Source organism: Bufo bufo, chromosome 6, assembly GCF_905171765.1.
Source record: "Bufo bufo chromosome 6, aBufBuf1.1, whole genome shotgun sequence".
NCBI classification, from domain to species: Eukaryota; Metazoa; Chordata; class Amphibia; order Anura; family Bufonidae; genus Bufo; species Bufo bufo.
Window position 1 is genome coordinate 131,861,441 of NC_053394.1, and position 26,709 is coordinate 131,888,149.

General features: G+C 45.8%; 1 protein-coding gene across 1 annotated transcript in view; it reads left to right on the forward strand.

The window, feature by feature from the left end:
* The first annotated feature begins 788 nt into the window (after window positions 1-788).
* Window positions 789-26,709, forward strand: part of RGS19 (regulator of G protein signaling 19) — a 71,980-nt gene continuing 46,059 nt past the window's right edge. The window contains exon 1 of the mRNA XM_040436146.1: window positions 789-921. The gene's annotated coding sequence lies outside the window, so the exon portion shown is untranslated. The remainder of the gene's footprint in view (window positions 922-26,709) is intronic.

A 26,709-nucleotide genomic window follows, 5' to 3' on the forward strand; every position in this document is an offset into this window, starting at 1 on the left:
ATGAAGATGTCTGTGTTTGGTCCAGATGAAGAGCATTTCTTGGCAACAATCTGTGAAACATGGACAAAACACGGATGCCATCCATGTTGTGTTCGTGTGTTTTCACGGAACCATAGACTATAATGGGCGTGAGGGATCCGTCAACATGGACAAAAATAGGACATACTTCTGTGATGTAACCACAGACCCCCGGACCATGGCAATTCACAGATGTGTGAATACACACATTAAAATCAATGGGTATGTGTGCTGTCCGTGGAGAACATGGACAGCACATGCCTGTGGCTCACCGACGTGTGAATAAGGCCTTACCTTTGTGCTTCTTTGCTGTTGCTGGAGAAATAAACATTTATACATTTTGCAATAACTGCGGGAACCAAAAAAAAAAAAGCTGATGGGGCACAAGGCTGGATGACTGGCTGATCTATGCAACCATATAGAGAAACATGAAGCCAGAAGGAGGAAGTGGAAAAGAATTGGGTACTCTGCCCCCTGCGCTGCAATCATTAACCCTTGCAGCTCCTGCAGAAACCTGTGGGTTCTCAGTAAGTCCTGCTTAACCCATTAAGCCCCTGCTTGGAAGACATTGTCCTCCAAAATTGCTCATACCCGGCAAGCATTTCAGGTAGGCATGTCTAAAATTTAGCTCACATTAAAAACTATATAGAGGAGAAAAAGCAGAAATGCACTGAATTAGTCATATCAGGGTGGTTCAGGGGTGTGGCTAGAGCTAGTCAGATCTTATATCTGGACATTTAGGGCCAGATATGCATTTTAAAGGGATACAAGACACCTGAAACATGAAGATGGTTAAACGTCTACTGACTGGCACCAATCTTCCAGAATTTAGAAGGTAGTCCAAAGTTTTGAGAGTCAAGAGATAGACATCAACCAGCAAAGTGGTGGGAAGTGGCAGCGAAGGTATGAATATATTTGTGTTGTTTTGTTGTTATTTTGCAGTCTAATTATTGTAACTTCGGGCAAACACTAAAAGTGGTCTGTGGTACAATTATGACTAGATGTTGAGGATCGCTGCCTGCTTCCCCTAGAACTGTGATGGCTAACCTCCGGAACTCCAGCTATTGTAACACTACAACTCCCAAGATGCACACTTGCTTGGCTCTTCTCTGAACTCCACTGAAATGAATGGAGCATGCTGGGAGTCGTAGTTTCACCACAGGCCTAGAACTATGGCCTGCAATCTATGTTTCCCCAGCTGTTGTGAAACTACAACTACCAGCATGCCATGGCCACACGCCTGAGGAGGCCTCTGCCACATAAAGGGAAGCCGATATAATTAAAGGATCATGATTGGGGAGATAGACTATCATAAATTTCCTGTTTGGCCCCTGGAGCTTTACAACTTTGCCCTGCACACTGGAAGTTGTAGTCTGGCTGGAGAGCCACAGGTTGAAGGTCATGAGCCCAACTCATCACAATACCTGCAAATAGTGATGTCATGATCTGCCCTGCCCCATGTATAAATGGACACCCCTGCTCTAGTGCAGTTGGAGTATTTCCTTATATAGATATCAAGGCTATGCCGGGTTCACATCACGGTTTCATTTTCCGTTCTTCTGATCCATCAGAAGAACAGAAAACAACAACAAAAAATGGATCCTATTTTAAGCATCCGTTATGCTCAGTTATGCACATTGCATCCGTTTTATCCATTTCCATCTGAGATCCATTATTTTAGACAGAAAAAAAGTCCTACATAAAGGTTTTTTTCCGTCCAAAATAACAAATCTTAGGCAGAAATGGCTAAAACTGAGCATAACGGATGCTTAAAATACAGGATCCTTTTTTGTTGATGTTGTTTTCTGTTCTTCTGATGGATCAGAAGAGCAGTAAATGAAACGGTGATGTGAACTCGGCCTAAGCAGTACTGAGGTGCTGATGAAGATAGCTTGCTGTATGAACCTCCAAAGTAGGGAGGAGCGATGCGAGCTTCTCTCAAAACTTCGTTTTAATGCTGTACAAGATCCGTACAGCATTAAAATGTATGGGCTCAGGAATGGGAGGCAAAATGATTTTCACTGAAGTCTCGCAAGACTTTGGTGAATAACGGCTCATTCAGATGGTCATGAGTGTTTTGCGGATCTGCAAAACACGGATACCGGCTCTGTGCGTTTTGCATTTTGCGGAACGCACAGGGCCAGTGCTATATAGAAATGCCTATTCTTGTCCACGACTGAGGACAACAATAGGACATGCTCAATATTATTTACGGGGCCGTGGAATCAACAACGGATGCAGACAGCACACAGTGTGCTGTCCGCATCTTTTGCCCTATTGAAATGAATGTGTCTGCACCTGTCCCGCTATTTTGTACATACAGCCATATGAATAAGCCCTAACTTCAGCATTTGATTATTAAACTTGAAAACCATTTTAAGACAGTTATCCGAAGTCGGCTTTGGTACAGACTGGTACCTTGGTACCGAAGCTGACTTCAGAACCAAGTTTTTAGATGGTTTTCAAGTTTAAAAATCGAATCCCGAAGTTATTCAGCGAAGTCCCACGCGACTTCAGTGATAACTCATTTCGCCTCACCGGATCCCATTTCCGTACAGCATTAAAAAAGTTCTAGGCAAAGCGACTTCGGATCTAGGATCTGAAGCTTGCTTCGCTCATCCCTTCTCCAAAGTATCTATCCCATGACCCAGGTAAAACTTGTAAGAGGGTCGAGAGATCATGCTTTCCGTTTATGCCCAGAGTTACACTTTCAAGATCAATCTGATAATCCAGAAAAGCTAATAATATACCTCTGCTGATAACCTGAGTGGCAAATTTTTGAAATTTGATTAGTAGTGTAAAAAATTCTGACAGTAAAGTTACTATGCAGAGCTCACGTCAAACATTTGTTTAACAAAGCAGCCAAAATTTGCATAATGACCAAACAGGGCCCCACACGCCATCAGCGCGATTTTTACATCAGTGACAACATTACATTTATAGTCTATTCCCGTCACAAAAAAAACACGACAACATCTAAAGCGTCCAACGTTATATCTGATTTCCATAAACAAATTACTATTCTGTTACCATACAAATCTTTGAGTTAAAGGGGAATTTCAAATTTGCTTATGCCCTGATAGGTCAGGGAGACGCTAAACAGGATAACCTCAGTGGGACAAATGTTTCGCAGAAGGAGGAACCTGCTGTGCTCAGGGCCTGAACCTCTTCAGGTCTGGTTGATCATTTTTATGACCCTGAATGTAAAGACACTAGAAATGAGTGCAATCCAACAACAATGCGTTGTTTATGTGGCTTAGGACTCATGCACACAAACCTACCGGTATTTATTTTTTAAGTCGTCTGTTTAGTTTCATTGCTGCCCGTATACGTCACCATTCACTTCAATGGGGCTGCAAAAAACGGAAATTATTCTGTGTGCATTCTATGGCTGCATAGCCGTTCCACCAAATAATAGAACATGTCCTATAATTGTCCCCATTACGGACAAGAATAGGACTGTTGTATTAGGGGCCGGACGTTCCGTTCCTGCAAAATGCATATTGCCGGTATCCGTGTTTTGTGGATCTGCAATTTGCGAAGTGCAAAGCATCCAACGGTCGTGTGCATGAGCCCTTAACAGGAGACTTTAGGCCACTTTCACTCAGTCAGTGTTTGATCAGTGATTTCCATCAGTGATTGTGAGCCACAACCTGGTGTGGGTTTAAAAACACAGAACAGGAGTAAATATTTCCATCATACCTTATTTCTGAGGGTTTTTTTTACTACATATGTCTGGCTTTGGATCATACTGGATTTTATATGCTTCAATAAAGATGGATTTGTTTTAGAAGATCGCTTAAATTTCGCGTTCTCCTATCTGTAAGCACTTAAGCTCAGCATTTTCCGGGCGACTTCGCTGTAACAGGTGAGGCTACTTTCACACTAGCGTTCGGAGCGGATCCGTCTGATGTTTCATCAGACGGATCCGCTCCGATAATGCAGACGTTCGCATCCGTTCAGAACGGATCCGTCTGCATTAAAACTTAGAAAATTTTCGAAGTATGAAAGTAGCCTGAGCGGATCCGTTCAGACTTTACATTGTAAGTCAATGGGGGCGGATCCGTTTGAAGATTGAGCCATATGGTGTCATCTTCAAGCGGATCCGTCCCCATTGACTTCCATTGTAAGTCTGGACGGATCCGCTCGCCTCCGCACGGCCAGGCGGACACCCGAACGCTGCAAGCAGCGTTCAGGTGTCCGCTCACTGAACGGAGCGGAGGCTGAGCGCTGGCAGGCGGATGCATTCTCAGTGGATCCGCCTCCATTGAGAATGCATTGGGGCCAGACGGATGCGTTCGGGGCCGCTCGTGAGCCCCTTCAAACGGAGCGCACGAGCGGACACCCGAACGCTAGTGTGAAAGTAGCCTGAGCTGTACTGAACTATTGCTTCTGTATTGTTTCTGTGTATGTTCCACTCCAGGTTCTATGGAACTTACTGATCAAACACTGACTGTGTGAAAGCGGCCTAAGTCCTTTTTCACTGACGTGTGCTGTCCGCATTTTCCACAAACAGCACACATACCCATTGATTTTCATGTGTTTGTTCACACATCAGTATTTTTTTTACTGACCGTGGGTCGCAGAGACATGCACCACTTTGGCCTCTGATGCAGACCAAACACGCCTATTGAAGTCTATGGTTCTGTGTAAAATCACTGACAAAACACGGTTGGGTTGTTATCCATGTTTGGTCTGTTTTTCACTGACTACAGGTAGGAAATGCTCTGGAAATTAATTCGCATGAGCAGCGTCCGTGGAAAACGGATGACACGCGGAGGTCAAAAACAGGGATCCTTCACAGACATCTTCACAAGTGAAACACATACAGGTTTTTCCACGGACGTCAAACAGACAGAGAAATGTGAACAAGGCCTTAGGCCATAGTGCATGTCTCTGTGATATTTGTCACTGACCCATGGTTAGTAAAAAAATACTGATGTGTGAAAAAACACATTAAAATCAATGGGTAGGTATGCTGTCCGTGGAAAATGCAGATAGCACATGTCAGTGAAAAATGGAAATGTGAACGATTCCTCAGGATGTATTCACACGTCAGTGTTTTTTTTTATCAGTGATTGTGAACCAAAACCAGGAGTGGAGCCTACAGAGATATGGTATAAGGGAAAGATCTGCTCTTGGTCTATGTTTTTGACCCTCGCCTGGTTTTGGCTCGCAATCACCGATTCAAAACACTGACCAAACACGGACGTGTGAATACGTCTTATTCTAGGACTCTGTAAAGAATCAAAATCCGCCAATGACACATGAGAAGATAACTAAAAGCTGTATTCTTCTTTCATTAGAGGGCTCCGTACATAATTTTTGCAGACCGCACTCCTGGCAGCAGCAGCACTTATGCCATTTATAGCAATTGTATTGCTATAGGTCAGCGATGGCGAACCTTTTAGAGACCAAATGCCCAAACTGTAACCCAAAACCCACTTATTTATCACAAAGTGCCAACACGGCAATTTAACCTGAATACTACAGTACAATATAGTATAGCCTCCATGTACTTTATCATTTAGCTATAATATCCTGCCTACATTCAATGTGCTGCCTGTGCTGTTCATAGTGCGCCCTGCGCTGATGAATAGCAGCAAAAATTATAGGCATATTGGTACACCATAGACTTTTTCCAGGGTGCAGGTGCCCACAGAGAGGGCTCTGAGTGCCTCCTCTGGCACCTGTGCCATAGGTTCGCCACCAATGCTATAGGTGGTCGGCTGCTGGTGTGATGGTGAACCTTCTCTGCACAACATCAAGGTTAACCAGTCAGATATTTACTGTCTTCCACCAGTCTGATAAAAGCTAATTGCTGACTGGTTGTTATGGCGTTAAACAAAATATGTACCTTCCAGCCCAAATATTAGATAAGCCACCAATGGTGAAACCTCAAAATGCTATTAAAATACTGATGATACTTTGAACGTGTGTCCGTTATTTAGCAGAACACATCCAGGAAGGAAAAAGAGGAAATGCGGAGATGTAATCTGACCCGGGTCACTGCCGGGATAAAGATGTGCTTGTGTTTTTTTAAATAACTTGTTACAGCTAGTAGAACAGAGAAACGGCCTGGGAAGTATTTAACAAAGATCAGAAGCAGTATATTACTGATGCGGAGTAAAGATGACACTACTAAAACATTTACAAACAAACGGCAACTTCAGGCACTACTGAAAAAACACTGCATAGTACCGTAAACATTTCACTGAACACATTGGAGGGAATTTATCAAGCCCTGCATCCTAGAAGTCTGACTTTGAAATGTTGCACAACAGGGCGTTTAAAACTTTTTGGACTTATATGTGCAAAAACTGGCAAGTTTTGAAAAGTAGTTGGGAACGTGGGCATGTTTAGGTATGGTAATTACTTTAACTCCAGATATATAATATCCTGCTAATTTTTATTTTAAATGTCCCTCCCCATCATGCCTCAGGATGGAATACAAATGTCATATTCTCTTTACGCTATGGGGAGCCTGTCTTCTCTACCCCCCTATGAAGTGAAAGGGGAACAGAAGTGACACAGGAGAGCACAAAAATAGAGTTATGATAATGCTACTACCCATATGCAAGAATATAAATAGTATAATACTGCCTACTATGTACAAGAATATAACTGCTATAATACTGCTCTTATGCAGAAGAATATAACTGCTATAATACTGCCCCCTACGTAGAAGAATAGAAATATTATAATACTGCCTCGATTAACATGAGAATAAACTATAATATTGCCTCATATGAAAAAGAATGTAACTACTATATTACTGCTTCATATGTACAAGAATATAGCCTTTATAACGTTGTTCCCTATGTACACAAATATATCTCCTATAGTATAATACTGCCTCCTATGTACAAGAATATAACTAATATAATACTGTAAGGATATGTTTTTTCTTGGCGTAGTTGTGGTTCTAAACCTTGACTGCCTGAACGGCAGGGCAGCCTCCAATTGAAAACAATTTGAGGAGAAATCCTCAGTCACTGGCGAGACAGTACCAAGTCCCACTGTCAAAAGCTGCTGTGTGAACTGAGCCTAATATCACTCCTATGTGCAAGAAAACAACTTCTATAAGGCTACTTTCACACTAGCGTCGGGGTTCCGCTTGTGAGCCCCGTTTGAAGGGTCTCACAAGCGGCCCCGAACGCATCCGTACTGCCCCAATGCATTCTGAGTGGATGCGGATCCGCTCAGAATGCCTCAGTCTGGCTCCGCTTGGCCTCCGTTCCGTTCAGCAGGCGGACACCCAAACGCAGCTTGCAGCATTCGGGTGTCGGCCTGGCCGTGCGGAGGCAAACGGAACCATCCAGACTTAGGCTACTTTCACACTAGCGTTCGGGTGTCCGCTCGTGCGCTCCGTTTGAAGGGGCTCACGAGCGGCCCCGAACACATCCGTCTGGCCCTAATGCATTCTCAGTGGAGGCGGATCCACTGAGAATGCATCAGTCTGCCAGCGCTCAGCCTCCGCTCCGCTCAGTGAGCGGACACCTGAACGCTGCTTGCAGCGTTCGGGTGTCCGCCTGGCCGTGCGGAGGCGAGCGGATCCGTCCACACTTATAATGGAAGTCAATGGGGACGGATCCGCTTGAAGATGACACTATATGGCTCAATCTTTAAGCGGATCCGTTCCCCATTGACTTTCAATGTAAAGTCTGAACGGATCCGCTCAGGCTACTTTCAGACTTAGAAAATTTTCTAAGTAATAATGCAGACGGATCCGTTCTGAACGGATGCAAACGTCTGCATTATCGGAGCGGATCCGTCTGATGAAACATCAGACGGATCCGCTCCGAACGCTAGTGTGAAAGTAGCCTTACAATGTTTGAAGTTCCGTTTGAAGTTGACACAGTATGGCTCAATTTTCAAACGGATCCGTCCTCCATTCACTTTCAATGTAAAGTCTGGACGGATCCGTCTGAACTAATTTCACACTTAGAATTTTTTTTAAACTATAATGCAGACGGATCCGTTCTGAACGGATCCAAACGTCTGCATTATAGGAGCGGATCAGTCTGTGCAGACATCAGACGGACCCGCTCTGAACGCAAATGTGAAAGTAGCCTAATACTGCCACCTATGTTCAAAAATATAACTACTACAGGGAGTGCAGAATTATTAGGCAAATGAGTATTTTGACCACATCATCCTCTTTATGCATGTTGTCTTACTCCAAGCTGTATAGGCTCGAAAGCCTACTACCAATTAAGCATATTAGGTGATGTGCATCTCTGTAATGAGAAGGGGTGTGGTCTAATGACATCAACACCCTATATTAGGTGTGCATAATTATTAGGCAACTTCCTTTCCTTTGGCAAAATGGGTCAAAAGAAGGACTTGACAGGCTCAGAAAAGTCAAAAATAGTGAGATATCTTGCAGAGGGATGCAGCACTCTTAGAATTCCAAAGCTTCTGAATTGTGATCATCGAACAATCAAGCGTTTCATTCAAAATAGTCAACAGGGTCACAAGAAGCGTGTGGAAAAACCAAGGCGCAAAATAACTGCCCATGAACTGAGAAAAGTCAAGCGTGCAGCTGCCAAGATGCCACTTGCCACCAGTTTGGCCATATTTCAGAGCTGCAACATCACTGGAGTGCCCAAAAGCACAAGGTGTGCAATACTCAGAGACATGGCCAAGGTAAGAAAGGCTGAAAGACGACCACCACTGAACAAGACACACAAGCTGAAACGTCAAGACTGGGCCAAGAAATATCTCAAGACTGATTTTTCTAAGGTTTTATGGACTGATGAAATGAGAGTGAGTCTTGATGGGCCAGATGGATGGGCCCGTGGCTGGATTGGTAAAGGGCAGAGAGCTCCAGTCCGACTCAGACGCCAGCAAGGTGGAGGTGGAGTACTGGTTTGGGCTGGTATCATCAAAGATGAGCTTGTGGGGCCTTTTCGGGTTGAGGATGGAGTCAAGCTCAACTCCCAGTCCTACTGCCAGTTTCTGGAAGACACCTTCTACAAGCAGTGGTACAGGAAGAAGTCTGCATCCTTCAAGAAAAACATGATTTTCATGCAGGACAATGCTCCATCACACGCGTCCAAGTACTCCACAGCGTGGCTGGCAAGAAAGGGTATAAAAGAAGAAAATCTAATGACATGGCCTCCTTGTTCACCTGATCTGAACCCCATTGAGAACCTGTGGTCAGTCATCAAATGTGAGATTTACAAGGAGGGAAAACAGTACACCTCTCTGAACAGTGTCTGGGAGGCTGTGGTTGCTGCTGCACGCAATGTTGATGGTGAACAGATCAAAACACTGACAGAATCCATGGATGGCAGGCTTTTGAGTGTCCTTGCAAAGAAAGGTGGCTATATTGGTCACTGATTTGTTTTTGTTTTGTTTTTGAGTGTCAGAAATGTATATTTGTGAATGTTGAGATGTTATATTGGTTTCACTGGTAAAAATAAATAATTGAAATGGGTATATATTTGTTTTTTGTTAAGTTGCCTAATAATTATGCACAGTAATAGTCACCTGCACACACAGATATCCCCCTAAAATAGCTAAAACTAAAAACAAACTAAAAACTACTTCCAAAAATATTCAGCTTTGATATTAATGAGTTTTTTGGGTTCATTGAGAACATGGTTGTTGTTCAATAATAAAATTAATCCTCAAAAATACAACTTGCCTAATAATTCTGCACTCCCTGTATAATACCTTCTATGTAAAAGAATATAACTACTATAATACTGCCCCCTATGTACAAGAATATAACTGCTATAATACTGCCCCCTGTGTGCAAGAATATAACTACTATAACACTGCTCCCTATGTACAAGAATATAGCTACTATCCTACTACCACTATGGACAAGAATATAACTACTATAATACTGCTCCCTATGTACAAGAATATAACTACAATAATACTGCCTCCCATGTACAAGAATATAACTACTATCATACTGCCTCATATTTACAAGAATATAACTACTATAATACTATCCTCTATAGGCAAGAATATAATTATTTTTATATATGACCTGGGGAGTTCTTTAATAAATCGTAGTAATGGCATGGCCCATGATCAGTTATGACATATCTTGCTAATTGTGCAATGAAGTAATAACATATAGTAACATATAGTATATAAGGCTGAAAAAAGACATTAGTCCACCCAGTTTGGCCTGTTATCCTGCAATGCTACAATATCACTATATATAGTATGTACAGAAAATATGTATATATTATATTGTATTACAGCCTAACACTGAGACACAAAGGCTGTTTCTAGTAGACTATTATAATTTATTACATTGTGTTTAACTTTAGTGCTGTAAATCATTTTGTACTGTGCAAAGAGGTGGAGACTAACAGGTATACAGGTCCATCATACTGCATTGTATATTTGTCATTTTATGGTGATTTTATTTTAGTGCTGTAAATCATTTTGTACTGTGCAAAGAGGTGGAGACTAACAGGTATACAGGTCCATCATACTGCATTGTATATTTGTCATTTTATGGTGATTTTATTTTACTAACACATTGCAGAGAGTATCATAGTAGTAAATATAGAAAAAACATCTCGGCATTCACCACTAAAATTCTTCTTTACTCCAAAATAACGATAAAAGCCCCATTGCGGTACAGGACACAGGGTACATGGAAAAGCAACGGCCACTTTGCACACTTGCGCTTCCTGTGGGCCTTGACATCGCTGAGCACCTAATACCGCTGTTTTGTGAACACACTTCAGGTCTAGGTGAATGTGGTGGGAGGTGGGTGCTGTGCAGATCCTTGCATTAGGAGCATGTCCTAGAGGTGTGACATGTACCTATCTAATATTGATGGTATATCTTAGTGATATGCCATCAGTGTCTGAGATATCCCAAATTCTTTAAAGGGGTTCTCCGGGAATTAAGAAAATACCTAAATATTACTTTATTATAAATATATCCTCAAATACTAGAGATGAGCGAATCGAAGTTGACTAAGTGGAATTCGATCTGAATTTCAGGAAAAATTTGATTCGCACCGAATCCGGATTTTCTCACGCTTCGTGGTAACGAATCACATTTTTTCCTAAAGTGGCTGCTGCATGTGTTAGGACATGGAGCAAGGAACTCTGGGAACGAGGGATCACCCACAATGCCATGCATGCAGCCAATCAGCAGCCAGCCAGCCCTGTGATGTCACAACCCTATAAGTAGCCTCAGCCATCTTGGGTTCAGCCACTTTCCAGTGTACAGGGAGAGACATCAGCAGGCGCTAGGGACAGTGGTAGAAAAGACTTTAAAACTTTTATTTTGCTGTATAGAAGTTCAGGGAAAAGATAGGGAGGAATCATTCGACAGTATTGAAGCAGAACAGGGTTCAGTAGGGGAGTTTACAGACTGGGTAATAGGAACAATCATATTACACCTTGCTGCACTGACTGCAGATCCAAATTGCCATTATACAGCTCTGTAATTCCAGCAAACCGTTCTTGTTATTGGGGTGCAAGTGCTGTTTGATACAGCCATTAACTGGGTTAATTACAAGGAAATATTTCTATGTCTTATTTGCCCTTGTGCGGTGCATTTTTGGGCTTGTATTAGTGGGACAAAAAAGGGCTTATTAGCCGTTGTGTGGAGCAGCTACTGCCCAGCCAAGATGTGGAGGAGACATCCGCCACTTCCTCCGGTAGGGGGACAAGAAGTTATGAGGAGAGTGGCGTGGGAGCTGGTGTTGCGAGCAGTCAGGTTCCTGACCCAGAGACCATTGAGGAAGACATTAGTGACGTGCAGACAGTACTTGATGATGATGATGTAGCTGATCTCACTTGGGAGCCGGGTGAATTAGGGGCTTCGTCATCATCCGGAGAAAAGGGTGGCAGCTTGCCCGTGAGGCAGCGGCGGAGCCAGCAAGTCGCTAGCGTGGTCGGGAGTCAGCAGTGGGAGGTCGGGAGCCAAACGTTCGCAGTAGCCTACCTGCTCGGAAAGTAGTGTTGCAGGGGTTCACGGAAGCAGCGGCGGTTGCTGTCAGTCTGTGCGGAGTGTTGGGGGTAAAATCACCTACTCGGCGGTGTGGCAGTTTTTTGTTAAGCCGCCGGAGGAGGTGAACATGGCCATTTGTAGAATCTGTGGGCAGAAGGTGAAGCTTGGCCATGGTGCCAATGTTGACACCACGGCCCTGCGTCAACATACAGTATGCAGTGTCACCATAAAGTGGCCTAGGAGAACCGTGGCTCTGATGTGGTGTTCCAGCCGGCTGCAGCAACTGCTGCATCACCCAGTGGCACACACCCGATTTCAGGCAGTCAAGACTCCACCACCTCAGGCGAAGGGAGCTGTCTGTCCTTTCCATCATTCCCCCTCCTACTCCCCATCAGTCATTCCGTCAGAAATTGATCACCGAAGCGATTGCCAAGAGACAACAGTATGTGTGCACTCATCCAATGGCGCAGAAGCTGAATGTGCTCCTGGCCAAGTTGCTGGTGCTGCAGTCCCTCCCTTTCCAAGTGGTGGACGGGTGACGCCGCTTCCGCCTCCACGTTCTCTTGCCGTTGGTCCTGCGACAATGTCCGCCTCTGCCTCCTTATCCTCTACCATGTCCTCAGCCTCCACTGCAGGAACAATTCACAGTGCCCCTCTAGCATACCACATGTGCAGGGCACGGCGGTGTCATGCTGTTCTGCACTTCGTTTGCCTGGGTGAACGGAGTCACACGGGGAGTAACTGCTCCGTGTCCTTCATAAAGAAATTGAATCCTGGCTTTCTCCGAGACAACTCAAAATCGGAACCATGGTGACCGACAACGGGAAGAACATGGTGTCGGCGCTGCGTCAAGGAGGGCTGAGCCATGCGCCCTGCATGGCACACGTGTTTAATCTGGTTGTCAAGCGGTTCCTGAAGTCTTCCACACATCTGCAAGACATCCTAAAAATGGCCAGGAAACTTTGCATGCACCTCAGCTACTCGTACACCGCAAAGCACACCCTTCTTGAGCTGCAGCAGCAGAACTGCATCCCTAACATAGGCTGATATGCGATGTTTCCACTCGTTGGAATTCCACCCTCCATATGTTGGACCGACTATACCAACAGAGAAAGGCCGATTTCTTAATGATCCAAGCGGACAGGAGTACTCCCCTCTGTAACTTCGATGTCAGCCAGTGGCAGCTCATGCTTGACTCCTGCCGTTTGCTCAGGCCCTTTGAGGAGGCCACATTATTTGTCAGTCGCCAGGACTACGGGGTGAACGTCATTCCACTGCTTCATGTCCTGGAACAGATGCTGGTAAATCTGGCTGTTCTGGGGACTGGAGACGTGGCGCCTAGATCTCATGGCCACATGAGCCCTGTGGGGGCTGAACTGGAGGAGGAGGACATTGGAGCGCAAGTAATGTGTAGCGAAATGGATGGTTTTTCTACACAACTGACAGGAGAGGAGGAGCAGGAGCAGCCAGAGGAGCTACTGGGCCATGACTAAGACGAGGCAGAGGACCCAGACACACCGTGACAGTATGCAGTGGAGATGGAGGCATGGAGTCCCTATGAGTCACTTGCACAAATGTCCCGATGCATGCTCACTAACTTGCATAGTGACAGCCGAATTGTCACCATTCGGCAGATGGATGACTTCTGGCTCTCCACCTTGTCGCTACCGGTCCAAAATGGGGACCTTTTTTTTACCCTCTGAGAGGTAGGACAAACTGAACTAATATAGAGAAATCCTATGTAGTCAGTTGGCCTCTGTCTTTCTGCGCCATAGTCCATCCTCTCTCAGGTCTGACTGGGGGGGCCCTCTGCGATGGCTGCTGTGGCGGGGGGGTAGGAGCAGTTCCAGCTCCATCAGCAGCAACCTGAGTCTAGAGTCGCTGATAAGCAGCTTTCTTTACCTGCCTAGTGAAGAAACTACTCACCAGCAGCAGCAGCTAGACCTGGAGCAGAACCTGAACCAGCAGGTGGTGGCATACTTGGACAGCACCCTGCCACCCCACATTGAAGATCCGGTGGACTCCTGGACAGCCAAACTGGATTTGTGGCCGCAACCGGCAGAGTTTGCCCTGGAAAAGCTGTCCTGCCCGGCCAGTAGTGTGGCATCAGAGTGGGTGCTTAGCGCGGCGGGAGCCATAGTTACCCCAAGAACTCGCCTGCCCACCCAAAATGTGGAGAGACTGACCTTTGTCAAGATGAATCAGGCGTGGATTAGCCAGGATTTCCACCCTCCAATGCCTGATGCATCAGACTAGATCATCCATGGTGCCAAAAGAGACTGGTTTCTTCTGCCTCAGCTACTATTCTGATGCCACACATCTGATGCCAAGTGATCCTTCTTTCACCTACCATCTTCAGCTGGTACTTGTATTGCCACCCACCTCCCCACTCTGTGGTCTGATGCTGCTGCTACCTCCACACTATGTCACGTTTCCACTCTGTGGTCTCCTGATGCTGCTGCTATCTGAACACTATGTCACCTTACCACTCTGTTACCTCCTAAAGCTGCTGCTGCCACCTCCACACTGTCATTGTGCCACCCTGTGGCCTCCTCCTGATGCTGCTGCCGCCACCTCCACACTCTGTCATTGTGCCATGCTGTGGCCTCCTCCTGATACTGCTGCTGCCACCTCCACATTTTGTCATTGTGCCACTCTGTGGTCTCCTCATGCTGCTCCTGCCACCTCCACACTGTCATTGTGCCACCCCGTGGCCTCTTCCCGATGCTGCTTCCGCCACCTCCACGCTCTGTCATTGTGCCACTCTGTGGCCTCCTGATGCTGCCACCACCTCCACACTGTCATTGTGCCACCCTGTGGCCTCTTCCCGATGCTGCTTCTGCCACCTGCACACTCTGTCATTGTGCCACTCTGTGGCCTCCTGATGCTGCCACCACCTCCACACTGTCATTGTGCCACCCTGTGGCCTCTTCCTGATGCTGCTTCGGCCACCTCCACACTGTCATTGTGCCTCTGTGGCCTCCTGATGCTGCCACTACCTCCACACTGTCATTGTGCCACCCTGTGGCCTCCTCCTGATGCGGCTGCCACCTCCACACTGTGTCATTGTGCCACTCTGTGGCCTCCTGATGCTGCCACCTCCACACTGTCATTGTGCCACTCTGTAGCCTCCTTCTGATTCTGCTGCTACCTCCAGACTCTGTCATTGGGCCACTCTGTGGTCTCCTCATGCTGTTCCCACCCTCCCCACTTCATGACTGGGCCACTATTTTGCTTTTCAGCCTGGCTGACATCATCATTTATTTGACCCTTCTTCTGATCTGTCAGAAGGAAGGAAAAATGAGCCGCACAGCGGATCCTGTCTATGTAACAGCTGTAAGGCCTGCATGACATGGTCCCTATTTTGCATCAGAATTGGCTTATGATTTGTTTGCAGCCAAAAGCAGGAGTGGGTACAAAACACAGTAGACATGCAAATACTTCATTCATGTGTCATCTCTGTTTTGGATCCACTCCTGTTTTTTTGGCTTTAGCAATACGGAAGGATTACTTACCAAATGCTGACCGAGTGAAGGCGGATGCTCCACAGACAGGATCAATTTTTTGGGGGTTATTGTTCTGACGGATCAGAGGAAGGGCAAAATAATCAGTGACGCCAATACAAACTTACCGCTGACACCCTCTCCACTTTGTCGGGGGAAGGCTCTACTAATAGAACAGGTTCTGTAGACATCTATGTGGAATCAGCTGCCGATGGTGTAAAAGGAGTGCGCTTCTTCTTGACGCTAACATTGACCTGTAAGGCTGAGTTCACGCTTGAGTTATTTGGTCAGTTTTTGCCCCGTAACTGGCCAAATAAGTGAAGTGTGCAGTGATTCTAAGAGCGACGTCTGTCATCTGCATGTCATACTGACTCACAGTATTGTTTCACTACCACAGCAGACTTCCTATGCGTGTTACTGCAAGGCACATTGTTCTACACCACTATAAAGGCTCTCTGCAGCCAGGAAATAGACGTTTTTTTGCCACAAATAAATGCGGATCAAATAAAAATAAAAAATTCATTTGGCAAATCGGCCGAATCGAATTTTTGAGAAATTCGCTCATCTATCGCAAATAACTTTTATTAGTTATAATGGATTGTTTTGTCTGGGGAGCAATCATCAGGGGAAACAAAATGGCTGCTGTCCCATTAGTTCACACAAAACCTGTCCTGATCACACGAGGACAAGTTACTTTACAACACTGAGGTAAAGAGCTGCCTCATCCTCCTCTCTGCTCTGCTTGTCAGGGATCCTGAATACAGATGATGAGAACTTTAGCTGAATCTTTGGGAAATTTAGTTCATGAGGAGACATGAGGTACAGAGAGGACAGACTGTGGTAATGTGTTGCTGTGGTAATGGAGACTGTAAACAAGTGCTGCTGCTCATGAGCCACACCTCACCCTCCTCTCATGTCTCCTCATCTTCTCCATTCCCAGAGATTCACCTGTATTCAGGATCATGATTCCTGACAGCTGAGCAGAGAGTAGGATGAGGCAGCACTATGGCTCATTGTGGCAAAGTAACTTGTCCTCCTGTGTGATTAGGACAGGTTTTGTGTGAACTAATAGGACAGCGGCCATTTTATTTCTCCTAATGATTGCTCACTGGACAAAACAAGCCAGCTAATTAATGAAAGGTATTTGTGAATATATTTATTATAAAATTATATTTAAGTATTTTTATTTATTTTTTATTCCTGAAGAACCCCTTTATTTAATTTACCCAGTTTTTAATATGGATATAGGCTAGTTGAAATGTTGTGCTTGTTGACTGGGGACCCACCAGGGGATTCACCTGTTCTCCTGTGGGCCAGTCTGAGCCTGAATACATCTGTACGGTACACTGGGTCGTTTAATAAACTACAATGGAGGATGTCGGCAGCGGACCACATGCACCACAATGGCATCCTACACAAAATAAAAATACATAAATCACTGCCAAAGGTGCACCATAATGATATGCAACTGACAACACTGGCTAATCGCTCAAGCTGATGTTAAGAACTGAGACTTTAGCCAATGTATTCCAGTCAGGAACACATCAGAGCCATTTTGCAACACCGTCAAGGTATCTCAGCGTGGCATGGGTTCCTACCACTAAGCTACCTACCAAGTGGAATGATTACATGGAGTCCCTGAGAACATTGTATCTGACAGGGGTGTTCAGTTTGTTTCTAAGTTTTGGAGAGCCTTTTGTCAGATAGGTGTGAGATATCATTGTCCTTTTGGTTAGCTTTTCATCCTGAGACTAATGGACTGACTGAACGGTTGAATCAGGCTATGGAACAATTTTTAAGATCTTACATCTCTGATAATCAGCAATTATGGGTGAAATATCTTCCTTTGGCGGAGTTCGCCATCAATAACTGTGTAAACTCTTCCACTGGAGTGTCTCAGTTTTTCTGTAATTTATGGTTTCCATCCTCGATTTAATTCTTGTTCATCGATTTCCTCACCTAACCCTGAGGCTGATAGCGTAACTTCAGAACTGTGCACAGTCTGGGCTCGGGTTCAATCGAACCTGGAAAAAGCTTAGGAGGTTCAGAAAATTAAAGCTAATAGGAAGCGTTACAAAAGAGGTAGATTTTATTGGGGAAACAGTCTGGTTGTCCACAAAAAACGTATTCTTAAGAGGAAATTTGCGCCACGGTTTGTTGGACCATATGAAATTTTCGACATCATTAATCCTGTATCTGTCACGGCAGACAGGATATGATACACTGATAACTAAACAAAACAAGTTTCTAGGCGAGAAGCTGGGGATAAGGTCACCTCCTAGCCAATCCCTAACAGCTCTCCCTATTCTGCTTTGCCCACATTCAGACCCTAAAGGTGGGAATAATGTGTCCTCGTGCCTGGGCTGAAAATACCCTGGAATCCCTGAGATGGTGAAATGGGAAAAGGGGCAGCCTGCTCCCACAGAACCTAGAGGGGACAGACGTCACTCAAACAGCCTAGACAGCAAACCAAAGAAATCAGAAACCAACTTATCTTATCAGAGCAGGAACAGCCAAACCTTCCTTCCTTGCTTCCACAGCCAGACAGAAACCCGCACGGAACCCTGGGAGTGAGAGTAATTTAAACCAAAGACCCCACCCAGAGCACCTGAAGGGAGGCGGATCTAGCACGACTCCAAAACAAAACAATTGACTAGACACGTGCTGCTAATCTGGCAGACCTCCGTACATAGTCTGAGCAGGGCATGACAGTACCCCCCCTTCTACGGGTGACCTCCGGACACCCCGGACCAACCTTATCCGGGTGGGATCTGTGAAAAGCCCTAACCAGTCGGCTGGCACTGACATCCAGTGCCGGAACCCACATCCTTTCCTCAGGGCCGTATCCCCTCCAGTGTACCAGGTACTGAAGGGAACCCCGAAGAACTCTAGAGTCAAGAAGCCTGGAGATCTCGAACTCTAAATTTCCATCGACCAGAACAGGAGGAGGGGGCAATGGCGATGGTTCCATCGGTTTCACATATTTTTTCAATATAGACCTGTGGAATACATCATGGACCCTCCAAGTCTGCGGAAGATCCAGCCGAAACGCTACTGGATTGATCACCGCAGATATTTTGTACGGACCAATAAATCTTGGACCCAGTTTCCAAGATGGCACTCTCAGTTTAATATTTTTAGTGGACAACCAAACCAGATCACCCACACACAGGTCCGGACCAGTCACACGTCTCTTGTCAGCCATTCGCTTATACCTCTCACCCATCTTCTCCAAATTCACTTGGATCCTCCGCCAGATAGAAGACAAGGCAGAAGAAAATCTCTCCTCCTCTGGCATCCCAGAGGAACTAGTCCCAGAAAAGGTACCAAACTGAGGATGAAAACCGTATGCGCCAAAAAATGGCGACTTACCCGTGGACTCCTGCCTACGGTTATTCGAAGCAAACTCTGCTAGGGACAAGAATGAGGACCAGTCCTCCTGATTCTCAGCCACAAAGCACCTCAAGTAGGTCTCCAGGTTTTGATTAGTACGCTCTGTCTGTCCATTCAACTGCGGATGAAAAGCCGAAGAGAATGAAAGTTGAATGCCAAGCCGAGAGCAGAACGCCCTCCAAAACCTGGAGACAAACTGCCCTCCTGGGCTTCCAACACCTCCATCTCCAATTCTGGGGAACAGAGCGGAGACCACCACCCCATCAGCCAAAATCGGAGCAGGATCCTCTGAATCACATCCCCCAGGAAAACTGCGAGACAACGCATCCGCCTTGACGTTTTTAACCCCTGGGCGAAAAGTAACCACAAAATTGAACCTGGTAAAAAAACAGTGACCATCTGGCCTGTCTAGGGTTCAGACGCTTGGCAGATTGCAGGTAAGCCAAGTTCTTATGATCCGTATATACTGTAACGGGGTGAGACGACCCCCTCCAACCAGTGACGCCATTCCTCAAAGGCCAACTTGATGGCCAACAACTCTCTATCTCCCACATCATAATTCTTCTCGGCGACCGAGAGCTTCTTGGAAAAAAAAGCACACGGGACCCACGTGCCAGGAGATGAACCCTGCGACAGCACCGCTCCAACCCCCACTTCTGATGCATCAACCTCTACCACGAATGGCTGAGACACATCGGGTTGCACCAGAATGGGAGCAGACGCTAAACACTCCTTAATAGTCGAAAAGGCCTGCAATGCCTCATCCGACCAGACAGAGACGTTGGCGCCCTTCTTAGTCATATCAGTCAGAGGTCTTACAATGGTAGAATAGTTCAAAATAAATTTTCTATAATAATTAGTAAACCCAAAAAACTGCATCAAAGCTTTCTGATTCTCTGGTCGGTCCCATTCCAGAACCGCCCGGACCTTTTCGGGGTCCATACGAAAACCAGAGTCAGAAAGCAGATATCCCAAAAACGGAAGCTCCGGCACAGAAAACACACATTTCTCCAATTTGGCATATAATTGTCACAACCAGACAGTTGAGAAGCTCTGACAGGAGCTTTCCAGATCCTCCTCCTTGAGTTTCTTTGTTTTGGTTAAGTTCCTCATCTCGTTAGTCTATCTCAGCTGTCATGCAGTTGGACTGATTGCTTCCCTTTAAGTTCCTCCCCAGAATGCAGTAGTGTGCGGCTTATACAACTTCCTGGAGTGTGTGTGCATGCTGTTCCTAGTTCTCAGTCCACAGTCGTCTGCAAGATAAGTTCTGTTTATGTATTTATGATTTTCTGTTTTCTGGATCCAGGTGACCCTAACTCCCTCCGTGTCTGTGTAGGGAGCCGGTGGTCGTGTCCCCTCACTATTGTAGGGTCATCAGGTGTAAGATAGTCGAGGTACGTGGATATGCGCCCATCCACCTTTGGGGTGGTCGCATAGGCTGAGCAATAAGGGAGAGCGGCAGGTCTCTTGCAGGGGTCTCCCTTTTGTTCCTTAGTTGTGGATCCAGTGAGTCATTGTTCATATTGTATTGTCTTGTTTCCTGTACACCATCCGTGACATTATAAGCCGCCAAAACCGTCTCAAGCATGGATCCGGTTTCACTTTTGGCTGAGCGCTTCCAGGGTCTTTCATTGGAGGTAGCTGATCTCCGTAAGACTTTTTCTCAGTTTCAAGTGACCGGTTCAGCTTGCGTTCATGGAGTTTGTTCTGAGCCTAAGATCTCGCTCCCGGATATGTTCTCCGGGGGTAGTGAGTATTTTGTGCGTTTTAGAGAGGCTTGCAAACTCCATTTTCGCCTTCTTCCCCATTCCTTTGGTGATGAAGAACAGAGGGTGGGGATCATTATATCGCTGCTCAGGGGTAACGCTCAATCCTGGGCCTTTTCGCTGCCGGAGGGGGCACGGCCCCTCCGTTCAGTGGATGAATTCTTTTTAGCCCTGGGTCAGATATATGATGATCCGGATCGTATTGCTCTGGCTGAGTCTAGACTACGTCTGTTATGCCAGGGTAAACAATCCGCAGAGATATACTGTTCAGAATTTCGGAGATGGGCAGCTGATACTGGTTGGAATGATGCTGCACTCCGAAGTCCATTTTGCCTTGGTCTTTCAGAGAGATTGAAAGATGCATTTGCCTTTCATGAGAGACCTACCTCCTTGGATTCTGCTATGTCTCAGGCCGTTCGTATCGACAGGCGTCTTAGAGAGAGAGGAGAGATCTCTCCTTCCTATCATACGCAGTCCCGGGACAGTGCAGCGGTCTCTTTCTGTGCGCAGGGGTCTCAGTCGCTGTCAGTCCCTTCTGAGCAGGAGCCCATGCAGCTGGGGTTGATTGCCTCTGACAATAGAAAATTCAGCCCGCATGGGAGGGTTTGTTTTTGTTGTGGAGGTATAAATCATTTGGCAAATGTTTGTCCCTCTAAGAGATTCAGCCAGTTTTCTGGGAGTAATAAAGAAACAAAAAGGAAAAAATCTTTTAAAAATGTTCCGTCTGTTACCATTGGCAGGGTTGAGGCAAAAATTGAAGGTTTTCCGTTTGCTTGTAGTTCCCGTTTTGTCCTGCCTGCTAGGGTGGCGCTAGAGAGCAAAAGCATTTTTTGTGAGATTTTTGTGGATAGTGGAGCAGCTGTCAATCTCATTGATAATCAATTTGCAATAACTCATGGTTTCCAGGTATGCACTTTGGGAAAGGATATTCCTGTTTTTGCTATTGATTCCGCTCCACTTTCTCAGAAATCATTAAAGGGCATAGTTCATAATATCCGTTTAATTGTGAGTGATGCTCATGTTGAGGATGTGTCATGTTTCGTCCTTAGCGGTTTGCCTACTCCTCTAGTGTTGGGGCTACCCTGGCTCACTAAACATAACCCCACCATTGATTGGCAAGCGAGGCAAATAAATGGTTAGAGTGACTTTTGCAGAGAGAATTGCCTCATGACATCTGTTTCTGAGGTTTCTACTAAGACTGTACCACCTTTCCTCTCTGAATTTTCGGATGTCTTCTCTGAGAGTGGAGTTCAGGATTTGCCCCCGCACAGGGAGTACGATTGCCCTATTAATCTCATCCCAGGCGCCAAGCTGCCTAAATCTCGTTTATACAATCTTTCCCAACCTGAGAGGGTCGCTATGCGTGCTTATATCTCTGAGAGTCTGAGAAAAGGACACATACGACCCTCGAAGTCACCTGTTGCCGCTGGTTTTTTCTTTGTTAAGAAAAAAGATGGTTCTTTAAGACCTTGTCTGGATTTCAGGGAGCTGAACAGTATCACTATTCGTGACCCTTATCCGCTTCCTCTGATCCCGGAGCTGTTTAACCAGGTTGTTGGGGCTAAAGTATTTTCCAAATTAGACCTAAGAGGGGCATACAACCTGGTCAGGGTCAGAGAAGGAGACGAATGGAAGACGGCTTTCAATACCCCTGAGGGCCATTTTGAGAATTTGGTTATGCCTTTTGGTTTGATGAATGCCCCAGCCGTTTTTCAGCATTTCGTGAACAGCATTTTTTATCATTTAATGGGAAAATTTGTATTAGTGTATTTGGATGACATTTTGATTTTTTCTCCTGATTTCAAGACTCATAAGGAACATTTACGTCAGGTCTTGCTCATTCTGCGGGAGAATAAATTATACGCGAAACTGGAAAAATGTGTGTTTGCGGTTCCAGAAATTCATTTTCTGAAGTTTCTTCTCTCCGCTTCTGGTTTTCGCATGGACCCCGAGAAGGTCCGCACTGTGCTTGAGTGGGAGCTTCCTGAGAATCAGAAGGCGCTGATGCGTTTTTTGGGCTTTGCCAATTTTTACAGGAAATAAATTTTGAATTATTCCTCTGTTGTTAAACCACTCACTGATATGACCAGAAAGGGGGTAGATTTTTCTTCCTGGTCGGTAGAGGCGCGTAAGGCCTTTTCTAATATCAAGGAGAGTTTTGCTTCCGCTCCCATCCTGGTACAACCTGATATTTCGTTACCCTTCATAGTTGAGGTTGATGCTTCTGAGGTAGGGGTGGGTGCGGTCTTGTCTCAGGGTTCCTCTCCTGCCAAATGGCAACCGTGTGCCTTTTTCTCAAAGAAACTCTCCTCCGCAGAGAGAAATTATGATGTGGGAGATAGGGAATTGTTGGCCATCAAGTTGGCTTTTGAAGAATGGCGCCATTGGCTAGAGGGAGCCAGACACCCTATTACTGTGTTTACTGACCATAAAAATCTGGCCTACTTGGAGTCAGCCAAGCGTCTGAACCCGAGACAGGCCAGATGGTCTTTGTTCTTTTCAAGGTTTAATTTTGTTGTCACGTTCCGCCCTGGGGTTAAGAATGTGAAGGCAGATGCCCTGTCACGTTGTTTTCCGGGAGGTGGGAATTTTGAAAACCCGGGTCCCATTTTGGCTGAAGGTGTGGTGGTCTCTGCTCTTTTTCCTGAATTGGAGGCAGAGGTGCAGGCAGCCCAGTCAGAGGCTCCTGATCTTTGTCCTCCTGGGAGGTTGTTTGTGCCTCTCGCTTTGAGACACAAGATTTTTAAGGAACACCACGATACGGTCCTTGCTGGGCACCCGGGGGCAAGAGCCACACTGGATCTCATCGCTCGGAGATTCTGGTGGCCTGCGCTTCGTAAGTCGGTTGAGGGTTTTGTGGCAGCTTGCGAGACTTGCGCTCGTGCCAAAGTCCCTCATTCACGGCCATCAGGTCCTCTCCTTCCCTTACCCATTCCTTCCCGTCCTTGGACACATCTGTCCATGGACTTCATAACGGACTTGCCTCGTTCCTCGGGGAAGACTGTGATTCTGGTGGTGGTGGACCGTTTTAGCAAAATGGTGCATTTCATCCCTTTTCCTGGTTTGCCCAATGCTAAGACGCTGGCGCAGGCATTTATTGACCACATTGTCAAATTGCATGGTATTCCTTCAGACATAGTCTCTGATAGGGGCACGCAGTTTGTTTCCAGATTCTGGAAGGCTTTCTGTTCTCGCTTGGGGGTTCGGTTGTCATTCTCTTCTGCTTTCCACCCGCAGTCGAATGGCCAGACAGAGCGCGTCAATCAGAATCTGGAGACATATCTGCGCTGTTTTGTGGCTGAGAATCAGGAGGATTGGTGTTCTTTTTTGTCCCTTGCTGAGTTTGCTTTAAATAACCGTCGTCAGGAGTCATCTGATAAGTCACCATTTTTTGGTGCATATGGGTTTCATCCGCAGTTTGGGACTTTCTCGGGAGAGGGGTCTTCTGGTTTACCTGATGAGGACAGATTCTCCTCGTCTTTGTCATCTATTTGGCAAAAGATTCAGGATAATCTAAAGAGCATGAGTGAGAGATATAAGCGTGTGGCAGATAAGAGACGTGTGCCTGGTCCGGACCTGAATGTTGGTGATCTGGTGTGGTTGTCTACCAAGAATATCAAATTGAAGGTTCCCTCCTGGAAGTTGGGTCCTAGGTTTATTGGGCCTTACAAGATCCTGTCTGTCATCAATCCTGTTGCCTACCGTCTTGATCTTCCTCAGACTTGGAAGATCCATAATGTTTTTCATAAGTCCTTATTGAAACCTTATGTTCAACCTATTGTACCCTCGCCTTTGCCTCCTCCTCCGATTATGGTTGATGGAAATCTTGAATTTCAAGTCTCTAGGATTGTGGATTCTCGTCTTGTCCGCGGTTCCCTCCAGTACCTCGTTCATTGGGAGGGTTATGGTCCTGAGGAGAGGATGTGGGTCCCAGTGACGGACATTAAGGCCACTCGTCTCATCAGGGCTTTCCATAGGTCCCATCCTGAGATGGTGGGCCCTGAGTGTCCGGAGTCCACTCGTAGAGGGAGGGGTACTGTCACAACCAGACAGTTGAGAAGCTCTGACAGGAGCTTTCCAGATCCTCCTACTTGAGTTTCTTTGTTTTGGTTAAGTTCCTCATCTCGTTAGTCTATCTCAGCTGTCATGCAGTTGGACTGATTGCTTCCCTTTAAGTTCCTCCCCAGAATGCAGTAGTGTGCGGCTTATACAACTTCCTGGAGTGTGTGTGCATGCTGTTCCTAGTTCTCAGTCCACAGTCCCCAGTTGTCTGCAAGATAAGTTCTGTTTATGTATTTATGATTTTCTGTTTTCTGGATCCAGGTGACCCTGACTCCTTCCGTGTCTGTGTAGGGAGCCGGTGGTCGTGTCCCCTCACTATTGTAGGGTCATCAGGTGTAAGATAGTCGAGGTACGTGGATATGCGCCCATCCACCTTTGGGGTGGTCGCATAGGCTGAGCAATAAGGGAGAGCGGCAGGTCTCTTGCAGGGGTCTCCCTTTTGTTCCTTAGTTGTGGATCCAGTGAGTCACTGTTCATATTGTATTGTCTTGTTTCCTGTACACCATCCGTGACAATAATTTATTCTCCCGAAGGATCGTCAAAACCTGTCTCACATGATCCTGATGGGCCTTCAGATCAGGAGAGTAAATTAAAATGTCATCCAAGTAAACTACCACGAACCTCCCCACCAAATGATGGAAAATGTCATTGACGAATCGCTGAAATACCGCTGGCGCGTTCGTCAACCAAAAAGGCATAACCAGATTCTCAAAATGACCCTCGTGCATATTGAAGGCTGTTTTCCACTCATCCCCTTCCTTGATTCTGATCAGATTGTAGGCCCCTCTTAAATCCAACTTGGAGAACACCTTGGCTCCAACAATCTGATCAAAAAGGTCGGAGATCAAAGGAAGGGGATACGGATCCCGGACCGTATTACGGTTCAATTTCCGGAAATCCAAACAAGGTCTCAGCGATCCATCCTTTTTCTTTACAAAGAATAAACCTACTGCCACCGGAGACTTAGATGGCCTAATATGACCTTTTGCCAAACTCTCTGCGATATACTTCCGCATGACCTCTTTCGGGTTGAGAAAGATTGTAAAGCCGAGACTTTGGCAACTTAGTCCCTGGGATGAGATTAACTGGACAATCATAGTCACGATGAGGGGGCAGCTCCTGAGCCCCCCTCCCCTCCAAAAAGACATCCGCAAAATCTGAGAGATACTCAGGTAGAGCCGTAGTGGACACACCAGAGATAGATGTGCCAAGACAATTATCCAAACAAAATTCACTCCAACCAATGATTTGTCTTGCTTGCCAATCTATAATTGGGTTATGTTTTGTCAACCACGGTAACCCTAAGACTATAGGAGCGGGCAAATCCTTCATGACAAAACAAGACATAATCTCCACATGTGAATCACCCACCCTTAACTGAATACCATGAGCAATAGGAGTGAGACTCCTTTGAGAAAGAGGGGAAGAATCAATTGCAAAAACCGGAATCTCTCTTTCTAAAGTGCAAGTACTTAGATCCAGATTTTGAAGAAAAAGAAAGTCAATAAGGTTTACCCCAGCACCACAGTCAATAAATACCTCAGCAAAAACTGCAGCTCGGATGTGGACCAAAACAACAGTTGTGTGCATGAGGCCTAAAGAACATGCTGTGATTCTCATGCAACGAAGAACTGATGCATGAAAAAAAAACGCTCGTATACACAGAACCATTAAAATGAATGGGTCAGGATTCAGTGCCGGGTACGTTGTGTTCACTTCACACATTGCACCCTCACTGAAAACTCACTCGTGTGAAAGGGGCCTAAACTGTACTTGATTCCTCAAACATTGCAGCATAGACCTCTAATCGATATTTGGTACCAGAGAATCTGTGGTTACATTTATAACACACGTGTGATTTTCTGGCTATTGTGGTACATACGAGACCTGAGAACTAATTTGTGGTAACATCTTCAGTCTGTGCACCATCAGGCTCCTCTTGGTCTTCCTACTGTTGTCTAATGCTAGGAACCTATGGTCATCTATCTCTGTAGACTTCATAAAAGGCTAAAGGCTTCATAACCATC